This window comes from Hyla sarda, chromosome 13, assembly GCF_029499605.1.
Source record: "Hyla sarda isolate aHylSar1 chromosome 13, aHylSar1.hap1, whole genome shotgun sequence".
NCBI lineage: Eukaryota > Metazoa > Chordata > Amphibia > Anura > Hylidae > Hyla > Hyla sarda.
Window position 1 is genome coordinate 10,793,758 of NC_079201.1, and position 19,176 is coordinate 10,812,933.

At 43.5% G+C, this 19,176-nt stretch overlaps 2 long non-coding RNA genes and 1 pseudogene across 2 annotated transcripts in view; 1 reads left to right on the top strand and 2 right to left on the bottom strand.

Moving 5' to 3' along the window:
* LOC130297553 (uncharacterized) overlaps nt 1–1,523 on the bottom strand; it is an 83,888-nt gene extending 82,365 nt beyond the window's left edge. The window contains exon 1 of the long non-coding RNA XR_008849581.1: nt 1,481–1,523. This is a non-coding gene — a long non-coding RNA (uncharacterized LOC130297553). The remainder of the gene's footprint in view (nt 1–1,480) is intronic.
* A 116-nt stretch (nt 1,524–1,639) lies between these two features.
* Nucleotides 1,640–19,176, top strand: part of LOC130297554 (uncharacterized) — a 145,123-nt gene continuing 127,586 nt past the window's right edge. Inside the window, exons 1-2 of the long non-coding RNA XR_008849582.1 lie at nt 1,640–1,694; nt 5,805–5,929. This is a non-coding gene — a long non-coding RNA (uncharacterized LOC130297554). The remainder of the gene's footprint in view (nt 1,695–5,804; nt 5,930–19,176) is intronic.
* On the bottom strand, nt 10,557–10,676 carry LOC130297805 (5S ribosomal RNA; annotated as a pseudogene).

Consider the following 19,176-nt stretch of genomic DNA (forward strand, 5'->3'; position numbering starts at 1 on the left):
TAATATCCAGTCACATGTGGTAATATACTAATATCCAGTCACATGTGGTAATGTACTAATATCCAGTCACATGTGGTAATACACTAATATCCAGTCACATGTGGTAATATACTAATATCCAGTCACATGTGGTAATGTACTAATATCCAGTCACATGTGGTAATGTACTAATATCCAGTCACATGTGGTAATATACTAATATCCAGTCACATGTGGTAATGTACTAATATCCAGTCACATGTGGTAATACACTAATATCCAGTCACATGTGGTAATATACTAATATCCAGTCACATGTGGTAATACACTAATATCCAGTCACATGTGGTAATATACTAATATCCAGTCACATGTGGTAATATACTAATATCCAGTCACATGTGGTAATGTACTAATATCCAGTCACATGTGGTAATATACTAATATCCAGTCACATGTGGTAATATACTAATATCCAGTCACATGTGGTAATGTACTAATATCCAGTCACATGTGGTAATGTACTAATATCCAGTCACATGTGGTAATATACTAATATCCAGTCACATGTGGTAATATACTAATATCCAGTCACATGTGGTAATGTACTAATATCCAGTCACATGTGGTAATGTACTAATATCCAGTCACATGTGGTAATGTACTAATATCCAGTCACATGTGGTAATATACTAATATCCAGTCACATGTGGTAATGTACTAATATCCAGTCACATGTGGTAATACACTAATATCCAGTCACATGTGGTAATATACTAATATCCAGTCACATGTGGTAATGTACTAATATCCAGTCACATGTGGTAATATACTAATATCCAGTCACATGTGGTAATATACTAATATCCAGTCACATGTGGTAATGTACTAATATCCAGTCACATGTGGTAATACACTAATATCCAGTCACATGTGGTAATATACTAATATCCAGTCACATGTGGTAATGTACTAATATCCAGTCACATGTGGTAATGTACTAATATCCAGTCACATGTGGTAATATACTAATATCCAGTCACATGTGGTAATGTACTAATATCCAGTCACATGTGGTAATGTACTAATATCCAGTCACATGTGGTAATACACTAATATCCAGTCACATGTGGTAATGTACTAATATCCAGTCACATGTGGTAATGTACTAATATCCAGTCACATGTGGTAATACACTAATATCCAGTCACATGTGGTAATATACTAATGTCCAGTCACATGTGGTAATGTACTAATATCCAGTCACATGTGGTAATACACTAATATCCAGTCACATGTGGTAACGTACTAATATCCAGTCACATGTGGTAATACACTAATATCCAGTCACATGTGGTAATGTACTAATATCCAGTCACATGTGGTAATGTACTAATATCCAGTCACATGTGGTAATGTACTAATATCCAGTCACATGTGGTAATATACTAATATCCAGTCACATGTGGTAATGTCATATATAATAGATAGATACACTTACCTCCACCTTCTCCCCTGAACTGGCCTTCTAGATGCTGCAGGTGTAGGACCTGTGATGATGTCACCATCCAGTGACCAATAACATGTTGGGGGCGGAGCTCAGGTGTACAGGACAGGAGAGATCAAGGCTACAGGACCTGTGATGATGCCATGGAGGTCACATGATTCCTGTTCACTCTGCTGTGTGTGGAGATCTCTACGCCTCGGTGTCGGAGGTTTGTTACAGTGTGTCACCCCAGTAGTAAGGAGATTACATGAGGAGGAGGTTTGTTACAGTGTGTCACCCCAGTAGTAAGGAGATTACATGAGGAGGGGGATTGTTACAGTGTGTCACCCCAGTAGTAAGGAGATTACATGCGGAGGATTGTTACAGTGTGTCACGCCAGTAGTAAGGAGATTACATGAGGAGGATTGTTACAGTGTGTCACCCCAGTAGTAAGGAGATTACATGAGGAGGAGGTTTGTTACAGTGTGTCACCCCAGTAGTAAGGAGATTACATGAGGAGGAGGTTTGTTACAGTGTGTCACCCCAGTAGTAAGGAGATTACATGAGGAGGAGGTTTGTTACAGTGTGTCACCCCAGTAGTAAGGAGATTACATGAGGAGGGGGTTTGTCACAGTGTGTGACCCCAGTAGTAAGGAGATTGCATGAGGAGGAGGTTTGTCACAGTGTGTCACCCCAGTAGTAAGGAGATTACATGTGGAGGAGGTTTGTTACAGTGTGTCACCCCAGAAGTAAGGAGATTACATGAGGAGGAGGTTTGTTACAGTGTGTCACCCGAGTAGTAAGGAGATTACATGAGGAGGAGGTTTGTTACAGTGTGTCACCCCAGTAGTAAGGAGATTACATGTGGAGGAGGTTTGTTACAGTGTGTCACCCCAGTAGTAAGGAGATTACATGAGGAGGAGGTTTGTTACAGTGTGTCACCTCAGTAGTAAGGGGATTACATGAGAAGGAGGTTTGTTACAGTGTGTCACCCGAGTAGTAAGGAGATTACATGAAGAGGTTTGTTACAGTGTGTCACCCCAGTAGTAAGGAGATTACATGAGGAGGAGGTTTGTTACAGTGTGTCACCCCAGTAGTAAGGAGATTACATGAGGAGGAGGTTTGTTACAGTGTGTCACCTCAGTAGTAAGGGGATTACATGAGGAGGAGGTTTGTTACAGTGTTTCACCCCAGTAGTAAGGAGATTACATGAGGAGGAGGTTTGTTACAGTGTATCACCCCAGTAGTAAGGAGATTACATGAGGAAGGGGTTTGTTACAGTGTGTCACCCCAGTAGTAAGGAGATTACATGAGGAGGAGGTTTGTTACAGTGTGTCACCCCAGTAGTAAGGAGATTACATGAGAAGGAGGTTTGTTACAGTGTATCACCCCAGTAGTAAGGAGATTACATGAGGAGGAGGTTTGTTACAGTGTGTCACCCCAGTAGTAAGGAGATTACATGAGGAGGAGGTTTGCTACAGTGTGCCACCCCAGTAGTGAGGAGATTACATGAGGAGGGGGGTTGTTACAGTGTGTCACCCCAGTAGTAAGGAGATTACATGAGGAGGAGGTTTGTTACAGTGTGTCACCCCAGTAGTAAGGAGATTACATGAGGAGGAGGATTGTTACAGTGTATCACCCCAGTAGTAAGGAGATTACATGAGGAGGAGGATTGTTACAGTATATCACCCCAGTAGTAAGGAGATAACATGAGGAGGAGGTTTGTTACAGTGTGTCACCCCAGTAGTAAGGTGATTACATGGGGAGGAGGATTGTTACAGTGTGTCACCCCAGTAGTAAGGAGATTACGTGGGGAGGAGGTTTGTTACAGTGTGTCACCTCAGCCTCCGCTGCTCTCCTGGGGTCTTTTTCTCTTGTCTTCCTTCCAGCAGACCAGAGCAGTAGATCACCGATAATACTGATCAGTGCTATGCTTATGCATAACACTGATCAGTATCTGCAATCTAATCTAATCTAAAATTGTTTTTTAAAGCCCTTCCCCCAATAAAGATGTTAATCCCCCCTATTCCCCAAATGTCCTAATGTAAATTATCCCATACTATGAATGGCATAAACATAAATAGTCACATATTGTCCCACAGAATAAAAAGAACATGTAATTTCTACCGTAAAGTGCACTAAGTACAAAGGAAACCCTCAACTTCCCCACAAAATAATATTTTTTGGTTGTGCCCCACGTTTTTATGTAAAATCAAAGGTGTCATTACAAAGGACAATTGGTCACGCAAAAAACAAGCCCTTAGATGGGTCTGTGGGTGTAAGAATAAAAAAGTTATGGATTTTAGAAGGCGAGGAGGAAAAAACAAAAATGAAACTGGCTTTGTCCTTAAAGGTGTACTCCGCACCTACACATCTTATCCCCTGTCCAAAGGATAGCAGATAACATGTCTGATCAAGGGGGTCCCGCAGCTGGGGACCCCCGCGATCTCCCTGCTGCACTCAGTGTTCGTTTAGAGCATTAGTTTCAGTGCCAGAGGCTCGTGACGTCACGGCTGCGCTCCACTTGTGACATCATGGACACGTCCCCTCAATGCAAGTCTATGGGAGGGGGCATGACGGCACGCCCCCTCCCATAGACTTACATTAAGGAGACATGGCCGTGACATCACAAGCGGACGTGACCATAACGTCAACAGTCTCCGCCCGGTATCGCCAGTCATACGGCACGGAGTGAAGTTTGCTCCGTGCCACAGCCAAGATTGCTGGTGTCCCCACCGGCGGGGGTCTCTAGGGGTGAAGTACCCCTTTAAGGCCCAAAAGGGCTGTGTCCTTAACCTCTTAAGGACCCAGGACGTATGCGTACGTCATGAGTCCCGGTCCTGCGATATAACGCGGGGTCACACGGTGACCCCGCATCATATCGCGGCGGGCCCGGCGTCATAGTGAAGCCGGGACCCGCCTCTAATAGCGCGCGGCACTGATCGCTGTGCCGCGCGTTATTAACCCTTTAGCCGCGCGCTCAAAGCTGAGCCGCGCGGCTAAAAACGAAAGTGAAAGTTGCCGGTTAGCTCAGGGAGCTGTTCGGGATCGCCGCGGTATAATCGCAGCATCCCGAACAGCTGTAGCACAGGAGGAGGTCTTCTTACCTTCCTTCCTGCAGTCCGATCGCCGAATGAATGCTTCAAGCCTGAGATCCAGGCATGAGCATTCAATCGCCGAAAACACTGATTGTTATGGAGATGGATCAATCAGTGTAAAAGATCAGTACATGCAATGTTATAGCCCCCCCTATAGGAGCTATAATACTGCATAAGAAAAGTGTAAAAAAAATCATTAACCCTTTCAATTATCCCTTCCCCTAATAAAAGTTTGAATCACCCGGCATTTCCAAGAATAAAAAAAAACCAGTGTAAATAAAAATAAACATATGTGGTATCGCCACGTGCGGAAATGTCCGAATTATAAAATATACCACTTTTTAAACCGCTCGTTCAATGGCGTATGCGCAAAAAAATTCCAAATTCCAAAATAGCGCATTTTTGATCACTTTTTATACCACAAAAAAGTGAATAAAAAGTGATCAAAAAGTCTGATCAGAACAAAATTGGTACCGCTAAAAACTTCAGATCACCGCACGAAAAAAATGAGCCCTCAAAGCGCCCTGAACACAGAAAAATAAAAAAGTTATAGGGGTCAGAAGATGACCATTTTAAACGTATAAATTTTCCTGCATTTAGTTATGATTTTTTTCTGAAGTCCGACAAATTCAAACCTATACACGTAGGGTATCATTTTAACCGCATGGACCTACAGAATAAAGATAAGGTATCATTCTTGCCGAAAAATGTACTACGTAGAAACGGAAGCCCCCAAAACTTACAAAATAGTGTTTTTTCATCAATTTTGTCGCACATTGATTTTTTTTCCTGTTTCACCGTAGATTTTTGGGTAAAATGACTGATGTCATTACAAAGTAGAATTAGTGACGCAAAAAATAAGCCATCATATAGAATTTTTGGTGAAAATTTTTAAGAGTTATGATTTTTTAAAGTTAAGGAGGAAAAATTGAAAATGAAAAAACGGAAAAAGCCCGGGTCCTTAAGGGGTTATTGAGCAGTGGCTGCTGGGAGCAGATGTGCCACGTACAGGCATGTCTGCTAGAAGACACCGTGCATTGATGTTGGCCAACAGCAACATCCCTCCCCCTGCCTGCCAAAGAGGAGTAGAACAGCAGGCTCTGTGGACTGTGGTGGTAACTCACTTTTGTCGGGGCCTACAGGGGGCTGGTAATCCCACGCGGGGTGGATGGGGGAGTTATTACTGTTTGATGCACTCGAGGTGCTGGTAAGGTGTGTAGCTTAAAATGTTTGTGTGGCAGGTGCTGTACAGGCGAGTTGTGGCTGAAAGAAATCATCATGACGGTCTGGTCCCGATGGAGAAGAAAAAGAAAAGAGAATTACTTCAATCAGAGAAGACGTCACCTGTGATTCACCCAACGTAACTGTAAGTGATTCCATGTATGGTTTACTGTATGGGGGGGGGGAATATTTGTGCTATTGGTTTGTGGTGGGGGGGGGGGCAGTCAGCTCCATTTTCTCCTTCTCTGGCTGCTCCTGACTCCTTATCAGTCATATTTATTACAGCAGTCACTAGATTTAAAGGGGGGTACTCCGGTAGAAAACAATTCTTTTAAATCAACTGGTGCCAAAATGTTAGAGATTTGTGACTTATGCCACGCCCACTTCCATAGACCTGAATGGAGGGGGCGTGGCATGACTGCACGATGGGGCGTGGTGTGACGTCATCTGCCCGAACCCAGCATTCTGAATATAATGTTCAAAACACTGTGGTGCCCGTCGGGGTGCCCGATCAGACCCCCGCAATCAGACATTTTATCCCCTGTCCTTTGGATAGGGGATAAGATGTCTAGGGGCGGAGTACCCCTTTAACACCCTTTTTCTGTGTCCCTCTTTAAAAGCATTGCACGTTATGAGGAATAGTTTTATTCTGTCATTTTTTTTTTCCTATGGCATGAAACAACAGCACTTTATCCTGGATGTGTATATATACCCTGAAAGTAAATTCAAGGGCATAATGATACTTCCATAATATACTTTAGAAAAACAGTGTACGGCACCTTAAAAAGAATAACCCTAAAGCAGATGGATGACTTCAATTACAGCAAGCCTATAGTAAGCAAACAGAGGTTGGGAGCACTTAAGAGAGCCATACGAGCCGACAAATGGCGCGGACAACCTTCACAGCCTTGCCGAAAGATTTGGCTTAAACTACAATATTTACCTAACATTGCAAAGTTTCCCGTGAGCTATTACTCAATGTGAAGTTTCTCTTGATTTAACAGGCGAGCACTACAGCTTCGGAGTTTAAGTACATTTATTTTTATGAAACTTTGCATCGCGCTTGTCAAGGTAGAGATAGAGAGAGAGAGAGAGGAGAGAGAGGGAGAGAGGGAGAGAGAGAGCAGCGGCAGCGCGGATTCTATAAAGTGTGTAATGGCCATATCTGGGGAAGATCCTATAAAATGCATTTTTGTGTGTTTTGCGAAAATTGAAGAAGGATTTATGGCAGAGGTGGAGTACACCAACCGGCGCGCATGCAGATGACTCCGCGGGGATTTCAGCTGGGAAATAATTAAACTTCCTGCCACATTTTTCCCCTAAGTAATTATATAAAATTAGACTTTGTATAAGGAAGTAGTACGGGATGTATTTACTGGCGATGGAGGATGCGGTCCCAAAACACAAAGAAAAAAGTACTCCATTGCCCCAGTGTTCGGAACATTTTGTTACGAACGCTGGGTGCAGGCTGCGGGGGTCGTGACATCACGCCACGCCCCCTCAAAGCAAGTCCAAGTCCAAGCATAGACTTGCATTCAGGGGCGTGACCATGACATTGTGAGGGGCGTGGCCATGATGTCATGACCCTCGCAGCTTGCGCCCAGGGTTCGGAAGAAGATGTTTCGGACACTGGGGCAGTGGAGTACCCCTTTAAAGGAGATCTGCAAAATAGCGGATAAGTGTCCCGGTGGGGGGGGGAGGGGGGTGCGAACGCTGGGACCCCCCATGATCTCCTGTATGGGGGCTGGCACTGCCACGTGAGCCACAGCATGATGCCATATGATGCTGTATGGAGGGGGCATGTCATCAACCTCAGTGAAGTCGACGACGCGCGCATTAGCCTTGAAGAGTTGACCACGTACGGGAGGTCGCTGGGGGTTCCAGCGGTAGGACCCCCTTGCGATCCGACGAAATTTTTCCCATATCCTGCAAATAGGGGATAAGTATCTAAGACTGCAGTACTCCTTTAAGTGGAAGGCAAAGAGACATTAACAATAACATAATTTTATTTACATATTATTTATATAAAAATGTATTTATTATTAATTAATTATTATTACACATGATATCCTCCTTTATTAAGAAATATATATATATATATACACACATGTTACACAGTGTGATATCACCATAAAAATGTGGAAGGGATATTCCAGAATTTTTTTTCTTCTTCAGCCTTTGAGCCATTGTATTAAGTTATAATACTGTGTAATTTGCTTTTATTACCTCCATGCGCCATGTTGTCCCTTTTCATGCACACGACCCGGAAGTGCTGTAGGGAAAGTCTTTATATTTTACTGTTGTGTCTTACCTTTCCCAGCATTCCATGTGGTCAGAGACGATATGTCTTAGTTCACATGGTCTCCAGGGGGTGTGGCTATGCTGCTGTTTGGATAGCATTACTTCAGTAAATCTCTTCCACCCAGATGGGTAAATTTGAGACCAAATAACAACAAAAAAGATCTAGAATGCATTTCACATGAGTTATGAATTGATTTGCATTTTACTGGGTGAAATAAGTATTTGATCCCCCTATCAATCAGCAAAATCTCTGGCTTCCAGGTGCCAGAGCTGAGATTAGGAGCACTCTCTTAAAGGGGGTGCTCCTAATCTAAGCTTGTTACCTGTATAAAAACGATGTCCTTAAATAATAACAAAGGCGTATGCCTTTTCAAAGACCATGCGTGTCTTTTGCATTTCTTCACTCTGGGACTATTTTTAAGCAGGTAAAAAGCTGAGATTCTGAGCACTCCCTTTAAGAGAGTGCTCCTAATCTCAGCTCATACCTGTATAAAAGACAAGATAAGGAACAGTTTTCTTTGCACAATTGAGCACCACAGTGTTCTGAATGTATAGCGTGGAAGATTCTGTGGCTTGGAGTTAATGAGTGGACCAGGTGTGTTAGAAGGACCGTGTAGTGCCGATCTTACCTGTATAAAGGACACCTGTCCACAGAATCATTTAATCATTTTCCACACTCCCCACTATGGCCAAGACCAAAGAGCCATCCAAGGATGTCAGGGGTAAGATTTTAGACTGGAATAGGCTACAAGACCATGGCCAATCAGATCGGTAGGAAGTTTACAACAGTCGGTGCGATCATTTACAACCTCCTCAGTAAGATCCCACCTCGTGGAGTTTCACAGATCGTGAGAACGGTGAGGAATCAGCCCAGAACTACACGGGGGGATCTTGTCAATGATCTCAAGGCAGCTGGGACTATAGTCACCAAGAAAACTATTGGTAACACACTATGTAAAGAACTGAAATCTTGCAGTGTCCGCAAGGTCCTCCTGCTCAAGAAAGCTCATGTACAGGCCAGTCTGTAGTTTGCCAATGAACATCTGAATGATAATGTGAATAAACCCACTAGTAAAATCATAAACTGATCATTAAAATCATCACTGATCATTTCTCGTCAGCGGGCAAATGTTCAAAATCAGCAGGGGGCCAATAATCCTTTCCTCTGCTGCCTCCAGATCGAGCAGCATCTTTAACATGCATCTTTAACATCTTTAACATGCTTTAGCGTGCTCGCTCCGGGTCTGATTACTAGCAATCACAGGGAACGGAGCATAGTGAGGTCACGGCTCCGCTCCCGTGTGACGTCACGCTCCGCCCCCTCAATGCAAGCCTATGGAGGTGGCGTGACAGCTGTCACGCCCCCTCCATAGGCTTGCATTGAGGGGGCAGAGCGTGACATCACACAGGGGCGGAGCTGTGACCTCACTATGCTCCGTCCCCACGGGGCTGATTCTAACAGGATGTGGCTTGGAAGATCACGGAGGTCCCCAGTGGCGGGACCCCCGCGATCAGGCATCTTATCCCCTATCCTATCATCTTATCCCCATCTTACCCCTTTAAGCACTACTTTGTCTATCATCTTTTTAAAGCTCCACATTGATATCGATGAAATATAAAATTAGCCTGAGTGTCCTAATGGAGAGGCTTTTCAGTGTAATTTTCTGCGGAGAACACGGAAAGAACATCACATGCGCTCCAAATACAACATTAATCTGGCCAATTGAAAGCGGCAGATTAAAGAAGTCAAAAGGCAATCAATAACTTAATTAGAAGATCAATTTACTCAGTTATGTTACTGTCACTTGGTAAGTGCAGGCAACAGTATCAGCAAAACACTCATTAGGAATGCGATTTATGGAGTGCCGTCAATATGAAAGATGGGACAAATACTAGATCTAGTTGACCATGTCTAATGGAAGAACATCACTGTTTGGAGAATGGCTGTAATAGGAATCAATCATAATCAGGTTCTATGGCATAAAAAAAACAAAAACCTGAGAGTGGTTCATGTCCTTAAAGGGGTTCTCCCCCATAAGGTGATTTTAGTACTTACCTACCAGACAGTAAGGGATATGCTTAAAGGGGTACTCCACTGGAAAAAAAAATTAAAAAATCAATTGGGGGCAGAAAGTTAAACAGGTTTATAAATTACTTCTATACGGCGTGACCCCGCGTTATATACTGGGACCGGGCGCAGGGCGTACAGGTACACCCTGCATCCTTAAGAGGTTAAGAAGGATCTGTGCTAGTCTTGGGACTAAATAGCTGTGTTCTGAGTCCATTATAACACTGCTGATTTCTTTTTGTGAAATGGCTATTTAATGTTGGCGTTCCCTCCCTCCAACTACAAGTCCCAGGATTCCTTGTTTGTAATTGTGAGGTCACTTTTCTCACTCCCACACATCAGCCACCCCATCCATTGAAGCACAGATGAGCTACCTTTCATGCCTGCTGTGAACAATAGACACTGTCTACAGCACCCGGTATTCCCAAGAGGTCAACCATCCCAGTACTGTCCGAGCCCGACCCTGCTTGGCTTCCGAGATCAGATGAGATCTGGCATACCCAGGGTGGTGTGGCCGGTAGACTACCTCCTGGGAATACCGGGTGCTGTACACTGTGAACAATAGACCAGTGTTTTCTAACCAGGGTGCCTCCAACTGTTGCAAAACTACAATTCCCTGCAGAATGATCTCCCACCCAGCGGTTGCTCCACCCATGGAATCAGACAGGCTCCTTTCAACAGCTGACTAGTGATGTAATGTCTCGGGCCGCACTGCAACCTGGGAAAACCTGAGACAACACTAATTTTGTATGCTCTTAAAAATAAACATCGGGACAAAGATCACATAAGAATTGCCCGACCACCATCAAACACAGGTACAGACACTATATTATGAACTACACTAACTTTACAGCCCCTGTAGCATAGTCAAATAAATAAATCCTGGAATACCCCTTTTTAAGGAAATTAGAAACCACTAAAAAAAAAATTATTTTGATAAGTCGTCCCTACCTTAATGTTTTACTTAAAAAATGGGATTCCAATACAATTCAGCCAAAGTTACATTTTTGAAGTTTTAAGAAGAAAATAAGTGATAAACCGAATGTATTTATGAGAGAAGATGGTGTTCTTCTGTTCAAAATGTTCCCTATTCTGTCTCAACCGATCTTGATTAAAATAACATGCAATATAACATAAAGTAAAGCTCCTAAATGCTTTCAAATTATCGTTGTAACGGAATAAAATAACATCATTGACAGGTTTACGGCCTGTACTGTTCATAGACGCGTTTCAGTATCGCATTCTCAGTGTGAGTTAGGGATGCCATATTGTATCCTTCTTATAGAAATTAAGAAACGGATCTATATTATATATAGTTGTCTCAAGTACGAAAATTATCAATGCATGTTTACATACTGTTGGGGAGAAAATAGATCCCCAAAATCCCCAAAATGTATTCGGTCATATAAAAAAAAAAAGTGTAGAAAAATAGAAATGCTAAAACGATGCAAAACTCCAATGCAAATCCATAGGTCCATAATCATGCCATGGGGTACTCCGCCCCTAGAAATCTTATCCTCTATCCCTAAAAATATTTGTGGAGCAAAGCTGGGGGGAAAAACACGCCATTTTGTAACTTTTGGGGGCTATTCGACGCAGTGCACTTTTCGGTAGAAATGACACCATATCTTTATTCTGTAGTTCTATACGGTTACAAGGATACCTAATTTATGTAGGTTTTATTTTATTTTACTACTTAAAAAAATCATAACTACTTGCACCAAAATTAGCATGTGTAAAATTGTCATTTTCTGACCCCTATAACTTTTTTAATTTTCCATATACGGGCGGAATTAGGGCTAATTTTTTGCGCCGTGATCTGAAGTTTTTATTGGTACCATTTTTGTTTTGATGGGACTTTTGTCACTTTTATAAAATTTTATAGGGTATACAAAGTGACCAAAAATACGCAATTTTGGACTTTGGAATTTTTTTTATGTCTACGCCATTGACCGTGTGGTTTAATTAACAATATATTTTTATAGTTCTAACATTTACGCATGCAACGATACCACATATGTTTATTTTTATTATGTTTACATATTTTTTATATGGAATTTGGGAAAAGGGGGGTGATTCAAACTTTTATTATTGAAGGGGTTAATGGGTATGTTTTTTTTTTTTACTTTTTATTTAACTGTTTTTTTTTTTTACACTTTTTTAGTCTCCTTAGGGGACTTTTAGGAGGAATCAGCAGATTCCTCATACAGATCAATGTGATTCCATAGAACCACATTGATCTGTGTGCAGAGGTCATCCACCTAACTTTTCTCCCCCCTCCCCCCTGTCATCCACCCAACTTTTCCCCCCTCCCCCTGTCATCCACCCAACTTTTATCCCCCTCCCCCTGTCATCCACCCATCTTTTCTCCCCTCTGTCATCTACCCAACTTTTCTCCCCCCTCCCCCTGTCATTCACACTACCTTTCTCCCCTGTCATCCACCCTACTCCCCCCCACTGTAATCCACCCAAATTTTCTCCCCTCCCCCTGTCCTCTACCCAACTTTTCTCCCCCCCTCCCCCTGTCATTCACACTACCTTTCTCCCCTTCCCCCTGTCATCCACCCTGCTTCCCCCCCCCACTATCATCCACCCTACTTCCCCCCCCCCCCCCACTGTCATCCACCCAACTTTTCTCCCCTCCCCGTATCATCCACCCAGCTTTTCTCCCTTCCCCCCCCCCAAATTGACATGTCTATTATTGTAAAGCTTCCTGCCGCACCTTTCTCACCTTAGTAGGCACGGACGGCAGGCTGCAGCGGATTCTGCCTCCTGCTCGGAGCTGTGCGGCCGGGGCAGGGACATGTCAGTGATGTCAGAGGCATGCTCTTACAGCGGCAGTGTCCCTGCCCCGGCTCACAATACATTGGACTGGGGGACTGACCAGGAGCGAGGCCCCCCTTCCCAGCGATTTGAGACGGTGGGGGGGGGGGGGGGGGGGGGGTGCCAAAAAGTTAAACAGATTTGTAAATTACTTCTATTAAAAAATCTTAATCCTTCCAGTACTTATCAGCTGCTGTATGCTCCAGAGCATGTTGTGTAGCTCTTTTCAGTCTGACCACAGTGCTATCTGCTGACGCCTCTGTCCATGTCAGGAACTGTCCAGAACAGGAGAAGTTTTCTATGGGGATTTGGACAGTTCCTGGCACGGACAGCTGAGAGCACTGTGGCCAGAATGGAAAGAACTGTGCAACTTTCTCTGGAGCATGCAGCAGCTGATAAGTACTGGAAGGATTAAGATTTTTAAATAGAAGTCATTTACAAATCTGTTTAACTTTCTGGCACCAGTTGATTTAAAAACAATGTTTTCCAGTGGAGTACCCCTTTAAATGTGTTCTACGGCCGTTCCCTAATAGATTAGATATGCCGGAACCATCTGTTGCCCTGCACCTTAATTTATTTAGCCAGCACAAATTCTACTGCAACAACATATATTCCTGGGCTGTGTGTAAATGTCATATTTAATGCGGGGCTCTATCATGAATCCGCTTGTACAATATAATTAAAATTGGCATACCCAGTCTGTTCGTTCTAGTGATCGGGAAAAAAAACCAAACCAGAATATATCAGGGAAGCTGACAGTCCATTTCAGCGAGCGAAGAAAGGCTTATTAGCCGTAAATGATTCTGCGGACGTGAACTTGTGACCGCATTGGGGGGGAAAAAAAACAGCCGCAGAAACAAGCCCTGGTTTAGCGAAAGAAAATGCATTGTGGAAAATTGTATCAGTTTTTTATAGAAGGAAATGACGGCCATTACGGGCAAATTATTGAGTACGGGGAAAGCTGCTCTGAATGTGGCGCTTTCGAAGGAAACAAGGTATTCTAATGTCCTAGGAGGAAAGAGACGTGAAACAATATGATACTACAGTGTTTCACAATCATTGCGCCTCCTGCTGTTGCAAAACTACAACTCCCAGCATGCCCGGACAGCCGTTGGCTGTCCGGGCATGCTGGGAGTTGTAGTTTCGCAACAGCTGGAGGCACACTGGTTGGGGAACACGGATATACTATATATCTGTGTTGTGGGGACTTATATTTTTTATGTATATTACATTTGTATGTATATTATTACAATTAATCAATATTTAAAGGGGCATTCCAGTATCTTAAAATTGTATTTAAAGGGGCACTGTCAGATACAAAAACTTATGATATGTTGTAAAGCATGTATAACCAATAGGTTTTGCAATTGCTTTCATTAGTAAATTTTCAGTATCACATACTGAAAAAGCCAGTCAAACAACTGCCCCCCCTGCCTGCTTGGACACATACCAGTCCTGCTGTATCCATGAGTCATCACCTATGTCATGGACACACTTTCTTGATTGACAGCTGTGAGCGCAGGGAAAAATCCTCCCACTGTCATCTTATGTCCCGCTACTGTCAGTGAGGACAAGCTGGGAGTTGTAGTTTTGCTAATGCTGGGGGAGATATGAGCAGACAGCATACTGAGGGAGGGGGCGGAGACCTGCACAGTGAGGCCACGCCCCCTCCCTTTGAGAGGAATTCAGACTAGTGACCTAAATTAAAATAAATAAATAAAGGAGCTAGACACATAAAAATTACATGTACATGGTCAGGATTAGGTACTGAGTGATATATTAAAAAAATAAGTTTTTTTGTTGGATCTGACGGGTACACTCTAAATCAAACTGTTGCCCCAATATACATAATTTACTACTGTAGTGTTATCAGAATTTGTACTGGCTTCAGCTTGTTTTTGCTTGAATTACCCCTGACAGGAAGTTGTGTGGTCCCTTCATTGTCAGTGTGGTGTTGTCTCAGCTGCTCCATGGCTCTTCCACTCTCCTAATGGGAAGTTATGTAGTCCTTTTTATTGTCATTGTGGTGATGTCTCAGCAGCTCCCTGGCTCCACCATCTCTCCTGACAGGAAGTTGTGTAGTCTTCTCATTGTCAGCTTGGTGCTGTCTTAGCAGCTCCCCAGCCGCCTCACCGCCTCCCTTAGACTGGCATTGAGGGGGCGGGGTGTGACATCACGAGGGGCGTGGCCATGACATCACATCTCCAGCAGCCCGCACCCAACATTCTAAACAAACTTTCCCGAACGCTGGGGCAGTAAAGTACCCCATTAAACATGGAAACACTGTCAATGAGGTCACGTTACCATAAAAAGTCCCTTTAGCATAAAGAACTGTCCTGATAGGGGAACCCCTTTAGAGTGCATTCAGCGGGTTTCTCACTGAGGGAAATGTGCTGCGAGTTACGCTACCATTGATTTGAATGGGTCCGTGGACTGTCCGCAAGTGTGTCAGATTTACGGACTGTCCGTGGACCCATTCAAATGAATGGTAGCATAACCTGCAATTGGTTTCCCGCAGCGGGAAACCCACTGCTAGTTACTAGCGTGTTAACGCACCCTTAAAGGGTAATTAACATTTGAAAAAACTATTGATGGTGCGAACCCATATGTCCGGCATTTTAGGGGTGCTCCGTTGCTAGACATCGTATCCCCTATCGAAAGAAGCACAGGTCACCTGTCTAACCCAGGAAGAAGTACAGTGCTTCCTACAAAAAATCTAAATAAACAAATCGCCAGGTCCAGATGGCATTCACCCCGTGTTCTAAAGGAATTAAGTAATGTAATAGACAGACCCCTATTTTTAATATTCAGGGTCTCTATAGTAACAGGGACTGTTCCCCAGGACTGGCACATGGCAAATGTGGTGCCAATATTTAAAAAAGTGGTCAAAAGGTGACCCCAGGAATTATAGGCCTGTTAGTTTAACCTCTGTTGTATGTAAATTGTTTGAGGGTTTTCCAAGAGATGCAATTCTGGAGTATATTGATACAAATAAATGTATGACCCCATATCAGCATGGCTTTATGAGGGATCGGTCCTGTCAAACTAACCTGATCAGCTTTTATGAGGAGGTGAGCTCCAGACAGGACCAGGGGCAATCGCTGGATGTCGTATATCTGGATTTTTCCAAAGCATTTGATACGGTGCCACATAAAAGATTGGTGCATAAAATGAGAAGGATTGGGCTGGGGGAGAATGAGTGTAAGTGGGTAAGTAACTGGCTCAGTGATAGGAAACAGTGGGTGGTTATTAATGGTACTTATTCTGATTGGGTGACTGTTACTATTGGGGACCACAGGGGTCAGTCTTGGGTCCTGTTCTATTTAATATATTTATTAATGACCTTGTAGAGGGGATGAATAGTAAAGTAGCAATCTTTGCAGATTATACTGTGTACAGTATTGGTCAGACCACACATGGAATACTGTGTACAGTACTGGTCAGACCACACATGGAATACTGTGTACAGTACTGGTCAGACCACACATGGAATACTGTGTACAGCACTGGTCAGACCACACATGGAATACTGTGTACAGCATTGGTCAGACCACACATGGAATACTGTGTACAGTACTGGTCAGACCACACATGGAATACTGTGTACAGTACTGGTCAGACCACACATGGAATACTGTGTACAGTACTGGTCAGACCACACATGGAATACTGTGTACAGTACTGGTCAAACCACACATGGAATACTGTGTACAGTACTGGTCAGACCACACATGGAATACTGTGTACAGTACTGGTCAGACCACACATGGAATACTGTGTACAGTACTGGTCAGACCACACATGGAATACTGTGTACAGTACTGGTCAGACCACACATGGAATACTGTGTACAGTACTGGTCAGACCACACATGGAATACTGTGTACAGTACTGGTCAGACCACACATGGAATACTGTGTACAGTACTGGTCAGACCACACATGGAATACTGTGTACAGTACTGGTCAGACCACGCATGGAATACTGTGTACAGTACTGGTCAGACCACGCATAGAATACTGTGTACAGTACTGGTCAGACCACGCATAGAATACTGTGTACAGTACTGGTCAGACCACGCATAGAATACTGTGTACAGTACTGGTCAGACCACGCATAGAATACTGTGTACAGTACTGGTCAGACCACGCATAGAATACTGTGTACAGTACTGGTCAGACCACACATAGAATACTGTGTACAGTACTGGTCAGACCACACATAGAATACTGTGTACAGTACTGGTCAGACCACACATAGAATACTGTGTACAGTACTGGTCAGACCACACATAGAATACTGTGTACAGTACTGGTCAGACCACACATAGAATACTGTGTACAGTACTGGGCACCAGTGTACAAGAAAGATATAGTGGAGCTGGAGAGGGTTCAAAGACGGGCAACCAGAGTAATACGGGGAATGGGAGGACTTCAGGACCCAGAAAGATTATCAGAATTAGGGTTATTTAGTTTAGAAAAAAGAAGGATTAGGGGAGACCTAATAACTATGTATAAATATATCAGGGGACAGTACAGAGATCTCTCCATGACCTATTTATACCCAGGACTGTATCTATAACAAGGGGGCATCCTCTACATCTAGAGGACAGAAGGTTTCTACACCAGCACAGATGGGGATTCTTTACTGTAAGAGCAGTGAGACTATGGAATTCTCTCCCAGAGGAGGTGGTCATGAGGAACTCTGTAAAAGAATATAAAAGGGGTCTGGATGCATTTTTGGAGAATAATAACATCGCTGGTTATGTATATTAGGTTTATTAGGACAGAACATTGATCCAGGGATTTATTCTGATGCCATATATGGATTCGGGAAGGAATTTTTACCTCTAGTATGAGGGTTTTTTGCCTTCCTCTGGATCATCTCAGTAGGGACTCATTAGGGTTATAGGTTGAACTTGATGGACTCTGGTCTTTTTTCAACCTTATGAACTATGTTACTATAGCTTTGGATGTTGACCAAAAGACCTCCGACATGTTTCAGAAATGTATCGATTTGCTTCGTCAGGGATGCCTATCAGGGTTCCATTTACCAACAATTAGCTGCAGCGTTGGTAATGTTCCAACTGCATACTTTATACCTTAGCGCCAGTGCATCGGTGTATTTTTTATTTTTTTTAACCAATAGGCAATGAGCAACGAGTGATGTCTGAGATGGAGGAATTTTTTGTACTTCTGCTGCACATCCCAGTAGCTGACAGCAGATATTGACTCCGATGTTTAGGACCTGTAGTATATTGTACGCCATAAAAAACTTGGATTTGGTGACCAGAGGGAAAGAATTAACATCCCTGGGTGCATTTTGCTGATTACAAAAATTTCCCAAATAAGCCACCTGTATAAAATAATTTGACCTTTTGGCCTTTTGTTTCTATATACCGTATTTTTCGGCATATAAGACGCTTCCAATTTTAAAGGATAAAAATCAAGAAAATAAAGATTCTGAACCAAATACAATGTAAAGTATAGGACAGTGGTCTTCAACCTGCGGACCTTCAGATGTTGCAAAACTACAACTCCCAGCATGCCCGGACAGCCAACGGCTGTCCGGGCATGCTGGGAGTTGTAGTCTTGCAATATCTGGAGGTCCGCAGGTTGAAGACCACTGGTATAGGAGGTAATACTCCCCTTTCCCCGCCGCTCCGGACCGTCACCACTGCTCTGGATGTCGTCCTCCATCGCTGTCACCACGTCCCCGGGGTGTCCCCGTTGCTCCGGAACGTCTCTGCTGCCCGGTATCCTCTCTCTCCGTCGCCGCCATCACGTCACTACGCATGCCGCTACACACACCGCTCCTATTGGATGACGGGACGGCGTGCGTGATGACGACGAAGGAGAGCCCCGGCCATGCAGGGGATCCCGGCACGGAGCAGACACCAAGGAGGCAGGTAAGGTTTCTCCCGGTGTCCTGTAAACTGTTCGGGATGCCGCGATTTCACCGCGGTGGTCCCGAACAGCCCGACTAAACAGCTGGGTTAGTGTTATTTTCGCTTCAGACGCGGCGGTCAGCTTTGATCGCCGCTTCTGAAGGGTTAAAGGGATATTCCAGGAAAAAACTTATATATATATATATATATATATATATATATATATATATATATATCAACTGGCTCCAGAAAGTTAAACAGGTTTGTAAATTACGTCTATTAAAAAATCTTAATCCTTTCAGCACTTATGAGC